The sequence below is a fragment of the Manis javanica genome, chromosome 8 (assembly GCF_040802235.1).
Source record: "Manis javanica isolate MJ-LG chromosome 8, MJ_LKY, whole genome shotgun sequence".
In the NCBI taxonomy this organism is placed as follows: domain Eukaryota; kingdom Metazoa; phylum Chordata; class Mammalia; order Pholidota; family Manidae; genus Manis; species Manis javanica.
In genome coordinates this window covers 33,332,001-33,350,128 of record NC_133163.1, presented here as the reverse complement: position 1 = coordinate 33,350,128, position 18,128 = coordinate 33,332,001, and the positions used below count along the sequence as shown (strand labels likewise).

Sequence of the window (18,128 nt, the reverse complement as noted above, 5' to 3'; positions counted from 1 at the left end):
AGATTTAGACCTTGGTGGCCTCAGTCCAATTTCTGAACCCTTTGAATTATGCCACACTGTCTCTCTTGGCGAAGCAGTCCTGGGTACTTAGAACTTGGAGTATGCCATAAATAGTTCACCTTCTACAAAGAGAGTGTGGTTGGTCAGGAAACAGGAAAAATCTCATCATTTCTTGAGTATTTACATTCCAGAGTGGACTGTTCATTCTCTACTTTGGGGTAGGTTTACAAGGACACTTCTCTGTGTTTTAGATAAACCTACAATTAAAAGTATTGGGGAATGCTTTAGAATGAGATCAAGGATCCTGTGTGGACTAGCGTCCTAGGGTGCTGTAACAAAATACCACAAACTGGGTGGCTTAAATCAGCAGGACTTTACTCTCCCACAAGAGGCCAGAAGTCTGAAATCAAGGTATTGGCAGGGTTGGTGTCTTCTGGAGGCTCTGAGGAGAATCCGCTCAGGCCTCTCTCCCTCTCTCCTCGGTGGTTGCCCGCTGCCCTCGACAGTTCTTGGTCTGCAGCGGCATCATCACTGCAATCCCTGCCGCTGTCAGCACACGACCTTCTTCCCTGTGTGTGTGTCTGTCTCTGCTCTTCTATAAAGACACCAACAAGTCCTTGGATTTAGCGCCCACTCTGATCCAGGTATGACCCCATCTTAGCTAATTACATCTGCAAAGACCCTATTTCCAAATATAGTCACATTCTGAGGTTCTGGGTGGACCTGAGACTTGAGAGGATATTTATTGAACCTAGTACACTGTGGTTCCTGTTTCGTTTAATAAATGGGAATGGCACTTCCAGAATACTTTGAATTCTCCCTGAACCTTAAGCTAAGCCGTACCACAGGAAGGTGGTGCCAGGACAACTTGCCCATTTTACAGGGAGGAAAAGGAAAAGGAGGTGAGGCAAATGGAGGTACCCTCAGAGCGGCTAACAGGCTGCTGTTGGCTGAACCCAAGAAGCAACATAGCCTGGTCTGGGGGTGAGAGGAGGGTATCATTTTTATCTACATGACTTTTGGGTCAAAATGCTTGAATTTTAGTGAGCATGAGAATAAGAGTAAGTGTGGTATTGGGGGAGAAGGGAGAAGAAGGGAAAAGAGCTGGTTTATTGACAAGAATGATACCTCCCACCACCCAAAAAAGTAAATAGTTGGGAATTCACTTAGAATAAATGATATTTTTTTCAAGGAAAAGTTTAAGGTGAGAAGAGTAAAGGAAAGCATGACTGAATGAAGAGCTATACCCTAATCCTAAATGTGAAATCTAAAGAAAGTTAAGACTGCAATAGAATGTAAACAAAAGACACAATGAGATACATCACAGGGTTGAACAAATAAAATAATAAAACTCATCTGGAGTAGGAATTGGCAAAATACCAAAACATGTTTTCAGGGAACTTAGAATAACCAGTCATCACTACATTTCATCAGGGTAAAAACCAGTAAAATGTGTCTGGGGGAATAGAGTAAACTCTACAGAAACAGGTTGAAGTTATTTAAGGACTTGATGTTCGGTGAATAAGCATCAACACAGTGCTATAAGGAAGAGTCACTATTCAACAAATATCATCTAAATGGTGGGACATCAGCATGGATCAGAATAGCTTATATCCATATTTTTCACATTATGCACCACAGTGCATTTTAAGTAGGTCATAAAAAATCAGAGAAGGAGAATGAAAAAGCAAATGTGTTTCAACTGTGACAAGGAGAAAACATTTTGACTAATGATAAAATAGATATCAGGGACAGGATGGGTGGATCCGAACGTGTTCTTAAAGGCCTTTTGTGCCACAGAATGTAATAATGCAAACACAAAAATGAAAGCCACAGAAATGGGAGAAATACATGTGGCAAATAAAGCTCTATCCCAAATAGCTAAGGAATTGATAAAACGACAAAAGGCCAGCATCCTGTTCCTTTTTTATAAGTAGTCAAAGGAAATAAGCAGAGAGTTTACACACAAAGCTTTTCATAGAAAAATGAGCAGCCCCAATATTAATCTTGAAATTGTAATTTGAGCAACTTTTTATTGCTCAAATCAAAATTTAAAAAAATCAATTTAAATGCTGAAACTTAATGTTCAATAATTCAAATTCCTTGGAGGCTAATTTGGCAAAAACTATTAAACCATTCCTGCCCTTTGATTCCATAATCCTACTTTAAGAGACTGTCTAAAGAAAATAATGTAAAAGAAAAAAAAATCATTTCTACAAAGTCTTCACTGCACTATTATTTAAAAAGGAAAAAATTGGAAACCAGCCGCTCCCACAGTGATTTCTAAGTCAGTGTTTCTCAAAGTGGGATTTTAGGACCCTCTATATCAGAATCCCCTGGGATGCTTGTAGAAATGCAGATCGTTGGGCCACGCTTCAGACCCAGTAAATCAAAACCTTTGAAGAGGGCCCAGGAATATTCATTTTATCAAGCAGGCCAGATGACTCATTATTGCACGAAACTTAAGCAAACTGCAGACTATGGGAGCATTTGGAGGACTAAACTGGTTTAAGTGACAGGCCCTGTGCATGCACAGCAATAGAGAGGGAGAGTAACAGTGATGGCAGAGGGGACACCAAAGCCCATGGACAGCAATTGCATCATGTAAGATGCCCATAGAGCAGGGGCCGTAACCTGATAAAGTAGCTGAAACCACTGGGTACTAATTATGTTGTATTTTGTTCTATAAATTGTTGAAAAAGTCATCATGGTAATATGTTTTCATTTATTTGTCAAATTCCCAGGATGATCACTTGAAGAGTTAACAGAACATCTACAAAGAATTCCAGGATTCCTGCCTCAAGCCATACCTGCCTGATGTCCCCTCCTGCCTTTCCTCCTGTGGACCCCCAGGCCCCAAACAGGTACTTTCTGCCTTGGATTCGGTTTGGGGCCTGGTATCCTATTAAGTGTCCCCCCACTGTGTCCTTGGCCATGCCTGTGTTGGAGCTACTGTGTGGGATGTCCTCTCCTCAGAACATTTTACTGACCACACATTTTTACACTGAATTGGGAGTGGGGGAGAATTTAGCAGGCAGCATACTAGGGACTACGGAGTATTTCCTTCCCAGGATGAGGAGGGCGGTCAGTTCTGATGGGGTGCATTGCTAATGCAATTCTGAGCTTCTCTGGCTCGCACAGAGCTTACTTCTCCTGTGGGCTGATCTCTGAGGTGCAGAGCTGCTGTAGCTCTGCTCCCCACAGAAGCCTCTTTCCTGGAACCTACAGATCCATTCCTGCCTGGAGCCTTGGGGCTGCTTGCCAGAATCTGTGGCTGTCACAAGATATCACTGTCCAGTCAAGGCTGGCCAACCTCCCCAAAGAAAGCTGGGCAAACGCCCAGGATGCCAAGCCAGTAGGCTCCTGTGTGGGAGAGGAGAGCCCGCTCTCACCACAGAGCAGCCAAGACACAGTGGAGTAGCCAGGCCTTGCCCAGCAATAGATCCAGGTTCCATTCTCGATGTTTTGCAGGCCTGAGGGGAGAACAAACTCTTTTCAAACTAGGACGTCTGTTCCCTGGCCCTAAAATAGGAGCTCTCCCCTCTTCCTGGCTGCCTCACAGCTTCTCCCTTTGGCTGGTGGTACTCAGTCTTCAGCAGCCCCACATGTCCCCGCAGAGGAGCGCCTTTTCCACAGGGAGACGGGGCTGGGGAAAGAGCTCCCTCAGGACGCCAGAGTGGGCCCTTGGGAGTTGTTGCTCTGCTTCACCTGGCACCCTGTAATCTCACCACCACCTTCAATCCTGTCTCAAGTCCTTCCCATGGGGCCGGAAACCAGCCTAGAGAGCAGAGTCAGCACATCTTCTGGAGGAGGCAAGCACAAGGCAAGGACGAGGAGACCCTGGGCCTGGATCCCACTGTGACCTGCAGCATGGACCTTTCATCTTTCATCCAAAAGTATTTCTTGAGGGCCTACTATGTGCCAAATGCTGTGTTAGGAAGCTACAACCATTTACAAACAGACATAACCCTGCCCTCGTGGAAATCACGTCCAGTGGAGGAGGCAAAAAATAAATAAGTAAGCAAAGGGACAAAAGACCTATGTATATTGTAATGAGTGCTCAGAAGGACATAGATAGGTACTGGAATAGAAAATAAAGTGGAATTCTATTTCAGATAAGATGGTCCAGGAAGGCCCTCTGAGCTGAGTCTGAGTGACAGGAAGCTGTCGGCAGGCTGAGGGACCAAAAGGCCGTGTGGAGGGAAAGAGCTCCGTGTGTTCTGACACCTCTAAGTTCCCCAGGGGTAGGGTCCGGTGAGTGGGGGCAAGACCTGTGGCCTGAGATGGTTGGAGGGGTGGGCAGGGGCTAGACCAGCCAGTCCAAGTTCAGGGATTTTGATTTTGATCTGAGTAGAATGGGAAATCATTGAAGGGTTTTAAGCAAGTGGCATGATCTGGCTTAAATTTTCAAGCATCACTGTGGCTATAGGTATGGGAACAGGCTTTCAGGGTAGCAGTGGGAAAAAGGAAAGCATTTAAGAGCCCCCACAGTGCTCAGGTGAGAGAGGACACTGACTTGGACTCACTGGTAGAGGGGAAACAGAGGAGGGTTGGACTTTGAGACAATTTGGGAGGTTGTACCTAGAGGACTTGCTGATGGGCTGGAGCGAGGGAGGGAGAGGAATCAAGCCAAATCTCAGACTTACAGCTTAAGCAGCCTTAAGCTGAGTGGTGTTATTTACCAAGGTGGGGATGACTAGTGGGAGAAAGGGGTATAAACAGTGGGGATGGGAGCAAGACAAGGTCTTCAGGCTTGTTCTGACTCCAAAGTTAAGGAAGTCATTATCTCATATTCCTTCCCAGCCTCTCAAGTAAGGCCTGTTCATTCCACTTTATAGGCTAAGAAAAGCGGGTTAAGTTTAATGAGTCAAGAGTCAGGGCTAAGAAATAACACCAAGGAGCCAGTGTGTCATTTAGGGCCTTTGGCACCCAAGCCACTGCCGTCTTCTCCAGCCCAGCTAGGAAACCCCCTCCCAAATATCTCACCAAGGCCACTTTGTGCCATCATAGCCACAGCTCCCAGGACAGGATACTCTAGCCCCAAGATACTTTGTTCTGTCCCTAGTCTCCCCTTGAGCCTCCCTCCTCTTCTCAAAATGCCTTTTCCAGGCTCTCTCCTGGGCCAGTGTCTGCAAAGTGGGATGCTCATGGGCTGGGACAGAACCCTACAAAGCTCAGAGATTTGGGCCTGAGGCCGGCTTCAGCTGGTCTGGGTCCATTACTTCCCCTCTCTGAGAACTTTATATTTTTGACTGCAAAATGGGACACCATTCCTCCTTTCTTTAAGGGGTGAGGAGTAGGGGCTTTAGAGTCAGGAAGACCTCAGTTCAAATCGCAGCCCCCTGTGTGACCTTGGCCAGGTCAAGTTGTGTCACCTGTGAAAGAGGAATAACAAACGCCTTTCCTATGGGGCTCTTGTGAGGATAAAGCAAGATCATGGAGGTCATGTCCCTCACATCTGGAGCATTCAGATAAATGGTAGCTAGTGCCCTTGTGTTGTTGTTGGACACTTAAGGAGACCACCCATAAGAGGACAGGAGACTGGCACCAGTTCCTAAAGCAGGTGGGAAATTATAGGATCCAGGACAATGAGCCATGGCCTACATGCCTTAGACACACACATACAGTTCGTTCTGACATCTGCAGAATTAGGAAAGTCCAAGGTCAACCGAATATTACTTTGTGACTTCATTATTTTATCTCTGTGCCTCAGTATCCTTATCTGCAAATGTGTATAATAATCATACCTCTCTCATGGGGTTGTTGTGAAACTTAAGTGAGTTGGCTTTTTAAATACTGAGCATGCAATAGTATCAAGAATAGTATCAGGAATGAGCTCTTGTTCATATTTTAGTAGCAGTAGCAGCAGCAGCAGCAGTAGTAAGGGTAGTAGTAGTAGCAACAGCAGCAGCAGCAGTAGCAGTAGTAAGGGCAGTAGTAATAGCAACAGCATCAGCAGCAGTAGTAGTAGCAGCAGCAGCAGCAGTAAGTGCAGTAGTAGTTGTACAACAGCAGCAGCATGAGTAATAGTAGCACAGCAGCAGCAGCAACAGTAATAGCAGCAGTAGCAGCAGCAGCAGCAGCAGTAATAGTAGCAGCAGCAGCAGCAGCAACAGCAGCAGCAGCAGCAGTGTCAACAGCAGCTTTTCATCAGTGTGTGTGCTTCAGGGGGAAATGTCTCACTGTAGCAGACACTCTGTCCTCTCAGCTGCGGGAGGAGGATAGGATAGCTAAGGCTAGGCTACTGACAAGTCACAGGCTCGCTCTTCTGAACAAAGGAGCAGAGCTGAAAGGTTACCCCTACCCTATTAGAGCCTGAGGATGGACCCAGGAGTCATGAAACTCAGTAGTCAGCCAGCTCCAGGCATCGGATCAGGGCCAGTCTGCGATGATGCTTTCTTCAGTCTGGAGCAATGTGGGGGAAAATACAACGTAGTGGATTTTTCTTAAATCTAACTTAATTCCATTTTCCAATTTTGAGATTTTGTCCTTTACACTTCCGGTGTTAAAATTTTCTTTCATAAAATGTTGATGGATTTGGTGGTGGTGTGGTTACGGTGATTCAAACTGTTCCATGAAATCCAAAATCCGAAAACCACTCATCTTTTCACAGATGGGGAAACTAAGTCTGGAGGGAGGAGTTACTTGCCCATGGTCACAAGCCTGGCTTGGGGCAAAGCCAGTGCTGAAGCGCAACCTCCTGCCCAGGCCAGGGCACTTCTCGTGGGGCTCTGCCACTGCTGGTTGAGGGTTGTTTCACTTGCCGGTGACTGAAACCAGACTCAAGCTGGCTTAAGCAAAGGGAAAATTCAGGAAGGATTTCAACCAGGAAAAGGAGAAATAGATTCTTGGCAGGAAAAGACATTGTATGCCCATTAAACCCTGGCAATAGACCCTATCAAGACCAGAGTCTCCCTTGTCTGGGTCAGAAAACCATGACCAATCTTCCCAGTCTCTTCCTCAACCCCCAACCTTCAATCCTCCCTCACACACGTGCATACCATCCCCCACACACACACACACAACCACACACACACTACATCACACTCACCACACGCTCCCCATTCTGAATAGGACCCTCAGGATCTGTTCCTTTACTCATCCACCCTGACTCAAGCCTTCTCTCAGGATGCACCAGCCAGAAGTGGCTAATCCATCCTCCCCCCATCCAACCCATCTCACTTTTTCCTCAGGGAGCGCTTCCTGTCCAGCAAAGGTCATCAGAACACACTGTCCCAGCAGCCTTTCAGCCATGACTTATTAGCTGGGTAATTATAAGAAGCATCTGCCTTTTCTTTATTGCATTGGCAATAATATGCACACATTCAGAGAACTAAAAATAAGCAGCAGGAGGTCTGATTTGTTTGAAGCTGGGTCAATGCTTTTCTCAAACATCTAACCTTCTTGATACGGACGCAGAGTTGCATGATATGGGCGTTAGGTTCATGGACGGCTGTCCGTGGTCCGCATACCCAGGTGGGTAAATTTTGCACGGAAACTCTTAGCTGTAAAATCTGTCTCTCTCACCCTGTCTCATTCCTGGTTAATGCCTAGGGCATGGATGACACACCCAGCAGATCTCCTGGTTTGCCCTGTTGCTGCCCTGATTCTATTTCACCCCCTGCCTTGACACACTGAGCAAATGGGCACACTCCCCTGAGCCTTACTTTCTCCTTCTGGCAAATGGTCAAGTGGAAGAGAAGACAGGGAAAGATGGCAGAATATTGATTCTAACTGTAGTGTCATTTGTCCCTGACAAAGAGCTTCAGAGCCAGCCATTCTCTATGTGTTTTTCTCCAAGTAAATGGCCAATATTCCAGGAATAATGAAGCCATGGGATAAAAATGGAACATCAACTTTTACTCAAACATTTTGGGTAAAAGTAAATACAAATATAATATGTAGTATGTAAAATTTAGATGACATTTTTAGAATAAAATATTAAGCTGAAAAGAAATTTCCAGTGCTGCTGCTAGAGGTCAAGCAAATAAACCTGGGGTCCAAGATCGTGTTCCTCTGGCCTAGAGGAAGCTCTACTCTAGGTCAAGTCCTGCTCAACAGACTTCATATCCTGGGGGCTCAGTATAGACCAGAGATATTTGGCAAGGCAGAGAGGTGGTTTGTGACAGAGGATAGATGCAAAGTCAAACCTTCAAGGCCCTGGCCCTCATCCTTTCTATTCCTCCCTAGTAAAGGTTAAAATACATGGGCAGCAGCCCCCAAGCTCAAGAGGAGCAAGCCCGAGTAACCCCGCGTATGCAGAGCCCTCTCTTCTGTTGGTCCCACTCACAAAGTGGTGACTCCAAGGGAAGGACCACATGCAGTTTGCTCTGAAACACTCGAGGCCGCCTCCTCCGCTGGACTCAGCAGACAGACTGCCTCATGTCCTGCCATGGTTAATGTCATGTGTCAGCTTGCCTAGGCCATGAGGTGCCCAGATATTTGGTGAAACAGTATTCTGGGAGTGCCTGTGAGGTTGTATCTAGATGAGATTAACATGAGTAAAGCAGATTGCCCTTCCCCAGGCTCAATATTTAGTGAGCCTACATGATATGTCAGATAATGCCTCACCCAATCTGTTGGAAGCCCAAATACAATTAAAAAAGGAAGAGAAATGGAGAATTCACTCTCTCTGCCTGACTGTCCCTGAGGGTTGGTTGTCTCTTTTCCCGGGAGCCAATGTCACCCCTGGATTGACCAGGATGGTGTTTCTATGGCCTTGCACTGACCTTGAGGAAGAGATTATTTTTGGAGCTGTTGTCTTGAGTTGTACCTATTAATAGAACTGCCTGTGTGTCTAGTGGGAGATGGGTCTAGCAGTGCAGAAAGTGGAGTACTCCAGAGCCAGGTGTACCATAGCAGTAGCTTCTCCTTCAAAAGAGGGTGACTATCGGGGAGTACCCTCCCTGCCACCATCACCAGTTTTCCTCTGTGTCCTGTCCTGGTTCTTGTCTCATTAGGTTGACCTCTCCCTCCCATGGATTAGGGCTGAATATTTAGTGAGCCTACATGATATGTCAGATAATGCTCAGGGAGAAGATAATAGCTTGCAGCCTTTCCAGACAAACAGCCTCAGAAAGCTGTTAGTGTGTAGAGCACAAAGCACCATGGAAGACTCATTGTAAATCTACCTGGAGATACCTGGAAGGCTTCACAGAGGAGAGCGCTCCTGAGCAGGGCTTGGGAGGATGGATGTGATTTTTAACCACAAATATAGTCTCAGGGAAAAGGGGAGAGTGGGCATGTGTCCTTCCAGCCTCTTCTAGGGCAGACTTAATTGTGATGGTCAGAATACGATAGAACCAAAAAAGTTACATTAAATGAGTTCTGGAAATGTGAGCCCAAAATTATGACTCTGTTCTGTGAGAGCGTAAAACAATTTCTTCCAGCCAAAAAAATGGAAACAAACCTAGATTAAGAATACTCTGTCACAGGAGACCTACCACCACCACAAAGTATTCTGAGCCTGTGACCTTTTTAATCACCTGCAATTCATCAAGAAAAGAAAGGAAAGACTAGCATTCCTTCAATCAGATGGCATGGTGCAAGAAAAGGGATGTTCTTGAGTGGGAGGTAGTCCTGTCTAATCAGAAATGGGCATGGCATGCCCCTGATCAAGACCATTACTCCAAATGAGGAACAAGGTACTAAGCGAAGGAGTATCCTTGCCTTTCTTGGGAGGAGGGTAGCCTCTGAATGATGAACATGATAAAGTATGCATCCAGAGTGTGTTTTTAGGGCTCTAGCTGTAAATATCCTAGCTGACTCAGAAGCTATATAGTTTAGTGTGATACTAAAAAAATTTTTTTTTGGTCTTTCTTCATTCTGGGTTCCTGGCACAGAGCTCCTAAAACCTTTGGGATTTCCTGATGGGAATGTCTTTTGCTATTTGAAACAAGCTCTTTTGAAATGAGGGGCACTGGACTTGCTGATTGTTAAGGTCCACCCGGCCCTATAAGTGGGATTCCATAGCTCTAATTCAGGGAGAGTGCCTCCGAGATTGCTGGAGGACACAGTCAAAGAGTGGACATGGTTGGGGTGGTTATCACACTGAATAATAATGTGAGCATTGAGCAAAAGAATTCTTCAGAGATACACAGCCATCAAATTACTCTTGCCCTGCCTGAGCCACTGCTCTCCATGAAACCAGAGAAACAGAGAGGGACAGGGTACTGGCCCAGGTCAGCAGAGGCCATGCTCAGAGTGATTAGAAAGGTGTCCCATCAAGTATCCAGCCCTTGCAGTTCTGGCTTCCTAGTGTGTCCCAGGAGGGGCAGCAAGGTCACCACCTACCACATTTTCAAGGGCCTGCTAGTCTGATGAACCATTAAGACACTGAAAGTTCATTTAATATGGACATGACACAGAGCAGGGAGGCAGTGCTGCTACACTGGATGGTAGAATCAGAAATAAAAAATATTCCCACTGATGTGAACAATGGGTCAGAGACAATAAGATTTTGTGTAATAGAGAGAAATGAGAATCCCAAACTCAGACTCAAAAAGATCAACCAGATCAGGGGTTGGCAAACTACGGCTGGTGTGCCCAATCCAACCTGCTGCAGCTTTTATAAAATCAGGTTTTGTTGGAACACAGCCATGTTGATTTGTTTATATAATATCTCTGGCTGCTTTCATGCTACAATGCCAGAGTTGAGTAGTTGTCCTGGGATTGTATGGTCCACAAAGCCTAAAATATTTGCTATTGGGCTGACCCCTGAGTCAGACAAGGAAGTCCAGATGACAAGATTTGGATTTACAGCAGCTCAAGTGAAAAGATGAAGAAAAAGAGAAAGAGTGTGTGTGTGCAATTATTTAGTCAGTATTAATAATCATAATGCTTAGACAGGAAGTGTACTAGATGGATAGTTGTCCTTTAGATGTAAGTAATCAAAAGTAATACAAAATTAGTTCAGCACAGGAGGACTGTATTGGAGGGATGCTGGGTATCTCACAGTTAACCAAGCCCCAGAGAAGACAGGCGAGCCTCAGGAACAGCCTCATTAGGAACTTTCTTCCCATCTCTCACCTCTTCTGCTTCTGACTGCTTCCCTCAGAACAGACCAGTTTTCAGGGTATGACAAAAAGTATGGTTACAGCCAGTTTCCCATCACTATTTTGATAGTTTTCACCAATCTTTGTTTTCACTCTTCTTCCTCAAACATAGAAAAATGACCTCCCCCAGACTTCTCTGCAATTAGTTAAGTGAGTCTATAGATTAAAACCTAACAACAAAGGAAGCCATCAACAAAACAAAAAGGCAATCTACTGTATGGGAAAATATATCTGCAAATGATATATCTGATAAGGGGCTAATATCCAACATATATAAATAACTCATACAACACAACACCAAAAAAGCAGCCCAATTGAAAAATGGATGGAGGACCTGAATAGAAGACATTCTTCCAAAGAAGATACACAAATGGCCAAAAGGTAAATAAAAGATGCTTAACATCACTAATGATCAAGGAAATGCAAATCAAAACCACAATGAGGTATCACCTCACACTAGTTAGAAGGGCCACTATATAAAAGACAAGAAAAAACAAGTGTTGGCAAGAATGTGGAGAAAAGGGAACCCACCTGTACTGTTGGTTGGGATGTAAATTGGTGCAGCAACTGTGGAAAGCAATATGGAGGTTCCTCAAAAACCTAAAAATAGAAAAACCATATGACCCAGCAATTCCACTTCTGGGAATTGACCCAAAGAAAATAAAATCACTGTTTATTTTACCCCTATGTTTATTGCAGAATTATTTACAATAGCCAAGATATGGAAGCAACCCAAAGTTGAATGGATAAAGAAGATGTATATATACCATGGAATATTCTTCAGCCATAAAAAGAAGGAAATCTTGCCATATATGACAGTGTGGATGGACCTAGAAGGTATCATGCTCAGTGAAATAAGTTATAGAAAGACAAATACTATATGATTTCACTTATATATGGAATCTATAAAACAAAACAAACAAACAAAAAAGAAATAGACACATAAATATTTACAACAGACTTTGGTTACCATATGGAAGTGGGGAGGGTGTGATGGATGAAATAGGTGAAAGGGATAAAGAGGTACAAACTACAAATTATAAAACAGTCATAGGAATGGAAGTACAGCATAGATAGTATAACCAGTGATATTGTAATATCTTGGTATGGTAGCAGGGGGTAACTACACTTACTGTGATGAGTATTTAATGATGTATATAATTATGGAGTCACTGTGTTGTACATCTGAAACCAATGTGATATTATATATCAACTATATTCCAATTTAAAAAAAGAAATCTGACTAGGGAATATGGGTGGAAGTGATATGCATTGCTTTCAGGCAGAAGTCATGCAGAGCAGGTAGGCCTCATCCATGTTCTCCCTGACTTCCATTTCCCTCACCCCCATTTTCTCAGCTGAAAGTGAAAGACTCTTAAGAGGATGGAGGTGCAGGATAGAAGAAGAGCTCTTGGATCCCTGAGTCACCACTTGGAGGACAGCTTTTCCCAAGGGAAGTACCCAACCCCACCAAACTTTGCATAAGAAGGAACTAAATTGTTAGTGAATTAAGCCAATAACTTCTCAGGATAGATTCATTTCTGCAGCATAGCCTACTCCACTCTGATCAGTATAGCTGCTGAGTTTTTTATCTCACAGTTTCAACAACCAGAGAGGCATTGAAGTCCAAAAGTCCTAGGAAATGAATTGATTAAGACAGCTTAAATGTAGTGCCAACCTCTTGGCCAATCAACTGTCCTTGGGAGCAGAATCAAAGGTGAACAAGGCAGCCCTTACAAGGACCACATGAATGGAATTTGGGGGAGTGCAGCATCTAGAAGAAAACCTGGAGAGTTGAATGAGGGTGAAGGGGAGGGATAGCAAAGGGTGACAACAGTGCTGGACTACTGAGTGTTGGAGTGTTGTGCTTTGAGCATAATATTTTGAAAGGGATCTTGAGTCAGGATTCCTGACAAATCCATTCAAATATACAAGGAAGAGAGGGGGTGGAACAGTGAGGAAGAAGTCCTAACCTAACAGGTAGAATTGAGGGAAGTGGGGGTATTTAGTCTAGAAAATAGAAGACTTGGCAGGGACACAGGGCTTCTCTTCCAGCTGGTAAGGAACTATCCCATAAAAGGGGCTCTGCAATTCTCCAGAGGGCCCCAGTAGCCCCAGAAAGTGAACATGACAGAAAAATCAGATTGTGGCCCAACTTCAGGGAATGTTTTGGCCAGCCAGGAAGGACTCAGACTCTCTCAGGAGGAGCTGAGCTGGTAGTCATGAGGGCCCACCAGCTGGCTTGGTTAGAACTGCTGAAGAAAAGATTCCTGCATTCCTACACTGGATATTTTATCTGTGCATTCCCCTGCAACACCAAGATTCTCAGAATTACCTTAAATTGCTGATGAAGCTGTTCCTAAACCCAGTGTGACCAAGAGGCCAAGTAAACTCTGATGTGGGGTAGGATGCAACCTACTGGCATGGCCCACATTGTCCGGAAGCCAGCCTCTGCCCTCATGGCACTCTGGAGCTTTGGAAGAGGGCTGCTGAGGGTGCTCACAAGACCCTGGAGGAGAGACTCTTTCACTGCGCACCTGTTGCTGACCCTTGAAGCCCAGGCTAGGAGGCAGGGCGTAATGATATGGGGCACAGGAAGGAGAGATCTCCCAATAACTGTCCCAGCACCTTGTGGGCTGCTGGTCAGAGACAACTCAATCACAGACAACTCAGAGGCTGAGATAGTGCTATATGGCATCAGATCAGGGATCTTCCTTCCTGATGTTACAGATGAGGCCCAAGTGACCAAGTGACATAAGTTCCTAGCAGGCCCAGGATCAGAACCCTGCTTTCAAGGTGTTAAAGGAAGCAGGGCAGTGTAGTAGGAAGGTGGTAGTTAGGAGCAGGCCCCAGCTAGGCCACCTGACTGTGCTATTTACCAGCTCTGTGACCTTGAGCAAGTTAACTTACCTCTTGCACCCTAGTTGCTTGATTATAAGATGTGACTGGAGAGAGCACCTACCTCAGACGGCCATTTTGGAGGATTGGATTGGTCATTATTTTCATGGCTCAGAAACCACATAGACAGGAAGAGGCAGATTCAAGATCTGGACCCAGATCTGCCTGATCCTGAAAGCAGCTTCCCCTGCCCCTTTGCCCTCACCATGCTGCCTACCTCAGCCCACAGATGGAAATCTTTTCTGTTATCATCTCAGGAAGGGCTTCCTTGGTCAAGCTTGTGTGTGCTAGAAGCTTGAAAATCTTCTGTTCTCACACACGAGGAAACTGAGGCACAGACCATCACAGTGCCATGTCACTTTCAGGGAGGGGAGCTGAGCAGTGAAGCCTGCGTCAGATGTCATTTGAGGCGGTTCTTGAGGTGAAAGTTAATCAGTGTGCCCACCAGCTACTCAGATGACCCTGGAAAGGCCGAACTTCCAACTTGGCCCTAAGACTGTGTAGAGAGGCTGGGTTGGGTCCAGTTGTCCCTTTCCCTGATTTCAGGTGTCTCATGAGCCTGTCAGCCATTGTGCAAGGGTAGGCCCTGAAGGATGGAGCAGAGATAGGCAACATGAGGAAAGGCATCTTGGCCTCCAAGTGGTGGGACAGAGGGTCTGCCTGAGGCTCCAAGCCCCACTGGGATGCCTCACGTCAGCCACGCAGATCCCCTGGATGCTGACTCACTGAATCCTTAACCACCTGCCCCTGGATTAGGCTGTCACCTTCCTGCCCGTCGGGGTTGTATAAATAGATTTTAGCTGGATCTACATTTTCCCCAGAAGTTGCTGATGGACTTAGCTGTTCCTAATCCTGTGCCAGGTCAGGATGGTGTCCCTGTCCTGGTCATGGTGGGCTAGAGGCTCAGAGCTGGGATGGGAGGCTGGTGAGTACAGGAGGTGCTGCTGAGTCAGAAGTGTGCAGAGGCCATGGCCACCTTCAGGCCTTGGCCAAGGTTCCCAGCTGCAGAGGGAGTGGTGTAGAAGGTGACCCAGGTTTAGAGCTGAGCCAAAGCATCAGGGGCACAGAGAGGCAGTGGGGCGGCTGTGATCACAGACCTTGCCTCCGCCACTTACCAGCTAGTTGCTCTTTGGCAAGTTAACCTCCTTGAGACTCAGTTTTCTCATCTGCAAAATAGGGAAGAATCATACCTCCCTCTCAGTAGGATCTTTTAAAAGACACCAATTCCTCCATTGTACCAGCAGGAAAGCAAGGGCTGCTTTCAGGGCAGCACACGGTGGGGGAAGAGCCTGGCTTCCAGGCCAGAGTGCGTGGGTTCAGAGCCTGACTCTCACTTCCTGGCTGCTGGACTCTGGGGCGGGGCGTTTAACCTCTCTGTTCCTCAGCCTCCTGACCTGTAAAATAGACATAGTCATAGTTGAATGCTTCACCCAATTGTTATGAGGATTTAAATGGTTTAATACTCACAAAGCACTTAGAACAGCACTTGGCACATAATACATGGCAATACAGTAACAATACCCAATTAATGTTCTTGTACCTTGTATCTTTATAAACCCACGCAACTTCACCTGTAGAAATTCTTTCTTAGCATCTGGCAAAAAAATCATCCTTGGAACTGCCATTTCTCCTTTCTTTTAAGGATGGTGCTGTTAATTCTTTTTTCCTTCATATGGCACTAACTACACAGCATCCCTGACCTTCTCTTTTTCCCAGCCTTCTGGCTTCTTTCTCCTGAAAAAGTCAGCAGAGATCCCTGTCCACACTCACACCCTCCTGTTTGCAGCAGAGGGCACAGTGGGGTTTCCTGAGTATGTAGAAATCCAAACACCTGTCTGATGCACTCCATGATCTGAGGGCACTCTGTTCATTCATTCATTTATTCATTCACCAAACGTCCCATTCATTTATTCACCAAACACTAGTGGGCAGTGCCTTAGGCACTGATGGCATAGGATGTAGAGCCAAGGTTCTCTGCCTTCAAGGAGCCCAGAGCTTGAGAGACAGGGAGACAAAAAAGTCGGAGAACAGATTTTTAAAGTATACGTTTACAAGTTAAATGACAAAGGGAAACCCTGGGTCCCATGGGAACACAAAGGAGAGGTCCTGAACTAGGCTGGGCAGTCTCCGAAAGGGCACCTGCCCTGGCCCAGGGCACCCATTGAGTAGATCTGGACGCCACTGGCCAACTGCTGCTGCCCTGGCCTTGCCAAGGGGGCTGACCTGATCTCCTCCTGCCCTCCTCTCTCCCTGGCTGTCCCTCGGTTTCTTCTCCTTGCAGACTCCCTCCCATCACTGGCCTTTCACAGGTCATCCCATCATGCAGTTTTCTTCTGTCCCATTTTGGCTCCTTATTAACAAGTGTCTTCTTTTAGATCTCAGCTCAAATCTATTTCTCCAAGTAGCTTCCCCTGACCTCCCAGATGAGGCCAAATCTCCCCATCAGAGATGCTCATAGAACTTTGTACTACAATTCTGTAGCTCTGATTTACATATTATGTGTCTATTTAATTCTCATCTCTCCAAAGACTAGACACAAGGTTAAATAATTGAGTGAAAGAAAGAATGAATGATCAATGAATAAGGCAGAATAATGTGTATGTTAATCCTGAGAGACTATGGAAATTGCTGCTTAAAAGTAATGATTTTAAAGTCATTTATAATAATCACTAATTTTAATAACTATCATTTGTCATATATAAGAAACATTGCAAAAAAGAGTTAATTTGTTTCTTCATTCATTCATTCACTCACAATTAATTAAGCACAGTTCTCAGCACTGGGACAAGAAGGCAGTGAAAGTGTGAGACATGCACCCTGCCCTCTGAACCTTACATTTGGGTGGAGGAGACAGACAACAAAAAGAAAAACAAATGCAGAAGGAAAGAAATTTGACTTCGGAAAGTGACTGTTTGTCACAACCCCGCAGCTGCAGCTCTTGACAGGTGGTCCTGTCCTACAGGATATCACAGTGAGAAGGATGACACTGACTCAGAGGTATAGGAAACCTCCTTGGGAAGGTCCAGCCAGTGGGTCAGGCTTGGGCCACTTCGAACAGGCTCCCTAGCACAGGCTAGCCAGGGAATCTTTGATGCTGGAACCAAACGCCCTAGGAGCAGCAGGCTGGCTGGGCTAGAGGGTGAAGAAGCACCAGAGGCCCTGGCTGGTGGCGGGTAAGGGCAAGGCTGCCTTCTGACTCCTTCTGGCCTGACGTTCCCCTGCCTCAGCAGTCAGGACCAGAACATGAGGGTAGAGCTGGTCAGTTCTTGTGACAGTGAGTCCTGCCACCCTTGAAACCTGAGGAGATGGGCTGAGGTCAGCGTGTGCCTCTGCTCCTCCATTGGGGGTGAAATTAGGCTTCGAATCTTTCTTGCCCTGAATGAGGGACACCTTATAGTAGACAAAAAAGTGACACAACCACAATGGGGACTGAGCCTCCTCCTTGGGCTCAGAGTTGGTGGAATTAGGTGCTCTTCTCTGTCTTTAGACTCACGGTAACACCTGCCAGTTCCCTCATTCATTCAACAAAGGTTTATTGAGCTCCTACTATGTGCCAGACCTACACTGTCACTGTGCTGGGTGCCCGGGTGTAGAAGTGAATGAAATGTGGTCCCCAGCTACCCTCAGATTATTTAGGCAACCTCTAGTTCTTGCTAAAGCACTTCTCAGGATCTGAGGTGATCTCATTACAATCCCGAGTCCCATGAGAACATTACTGTAGTTCCTATTTGATGGACAAGCAAACAGAGGCAGAGAGAGGTAATTTGGTAACTAATTTGCTTAAGGGGAAGCTAAACAGAACCAGCAACCCAGTCTTATTTAGTCCTTTTGACAACCTCCCACAAGGGGAGTCTGGGAGCTGGTACTTTATATTGAATTTTGGTGGCTCACCCTGACGATTGGAATCTGATAGTAAAACCTGATAAATTAGGGAAGGCTTCATAGAACCCTTGACCCACTATTTCATTTTTAGCACCTCCTTCCTGAGCAGCATGAAAGCCCTTGACAGATAAGGGGATAGATCAGACCTATTTAAAGTTCTTGCTTTCACACCCGTGTCACATCCTGGTGCCCACCTTGACCAGCCCTGCTTAGAAGGCCTCACTGGCTGGACACAAACCCAGGTTGGCTTGAAGTTGAAAGGCCTCCCAGGTTATACTTAAGGGATCAGAGACA

The 18,128-nt window shown here is 45.7% G+C and overlaps 1 long non-coding RNA gene across 2 annotated transcripts; it reads left to right on the top strand.

Moving 5' to 3' along the window:
* Nucleotides 1–278: 278 nt before the first annotated feature.
* On the top strand, nucleotides 279–14,189 carry LOC108401153 (uncharacterized). 2 transcript variants are annotated; one of them, XR_012133787.1, is made up of 4 exons: nucleotides 279–644; nucleotides 2,745–2,864; nucleotides 11,754–11,891; nucleotides 12,413–14,189. It is a non-coding gene; the product is annotated as an uncharacterized lncRNA (long non-coding RNA). The 2 variants fall into 2 exon arrangements; XR_001854094.3 differs by lacking the exons at nucleotides 11,754–11,891; nucleotides 12,413–14,189 and adding an exon at nucleotides 3,753–8,472 and having other exon boundaries at nucleotides 280–644.
* Nucleotides 14,190–18,128: the final 3,939 nt, after the last annotated feature.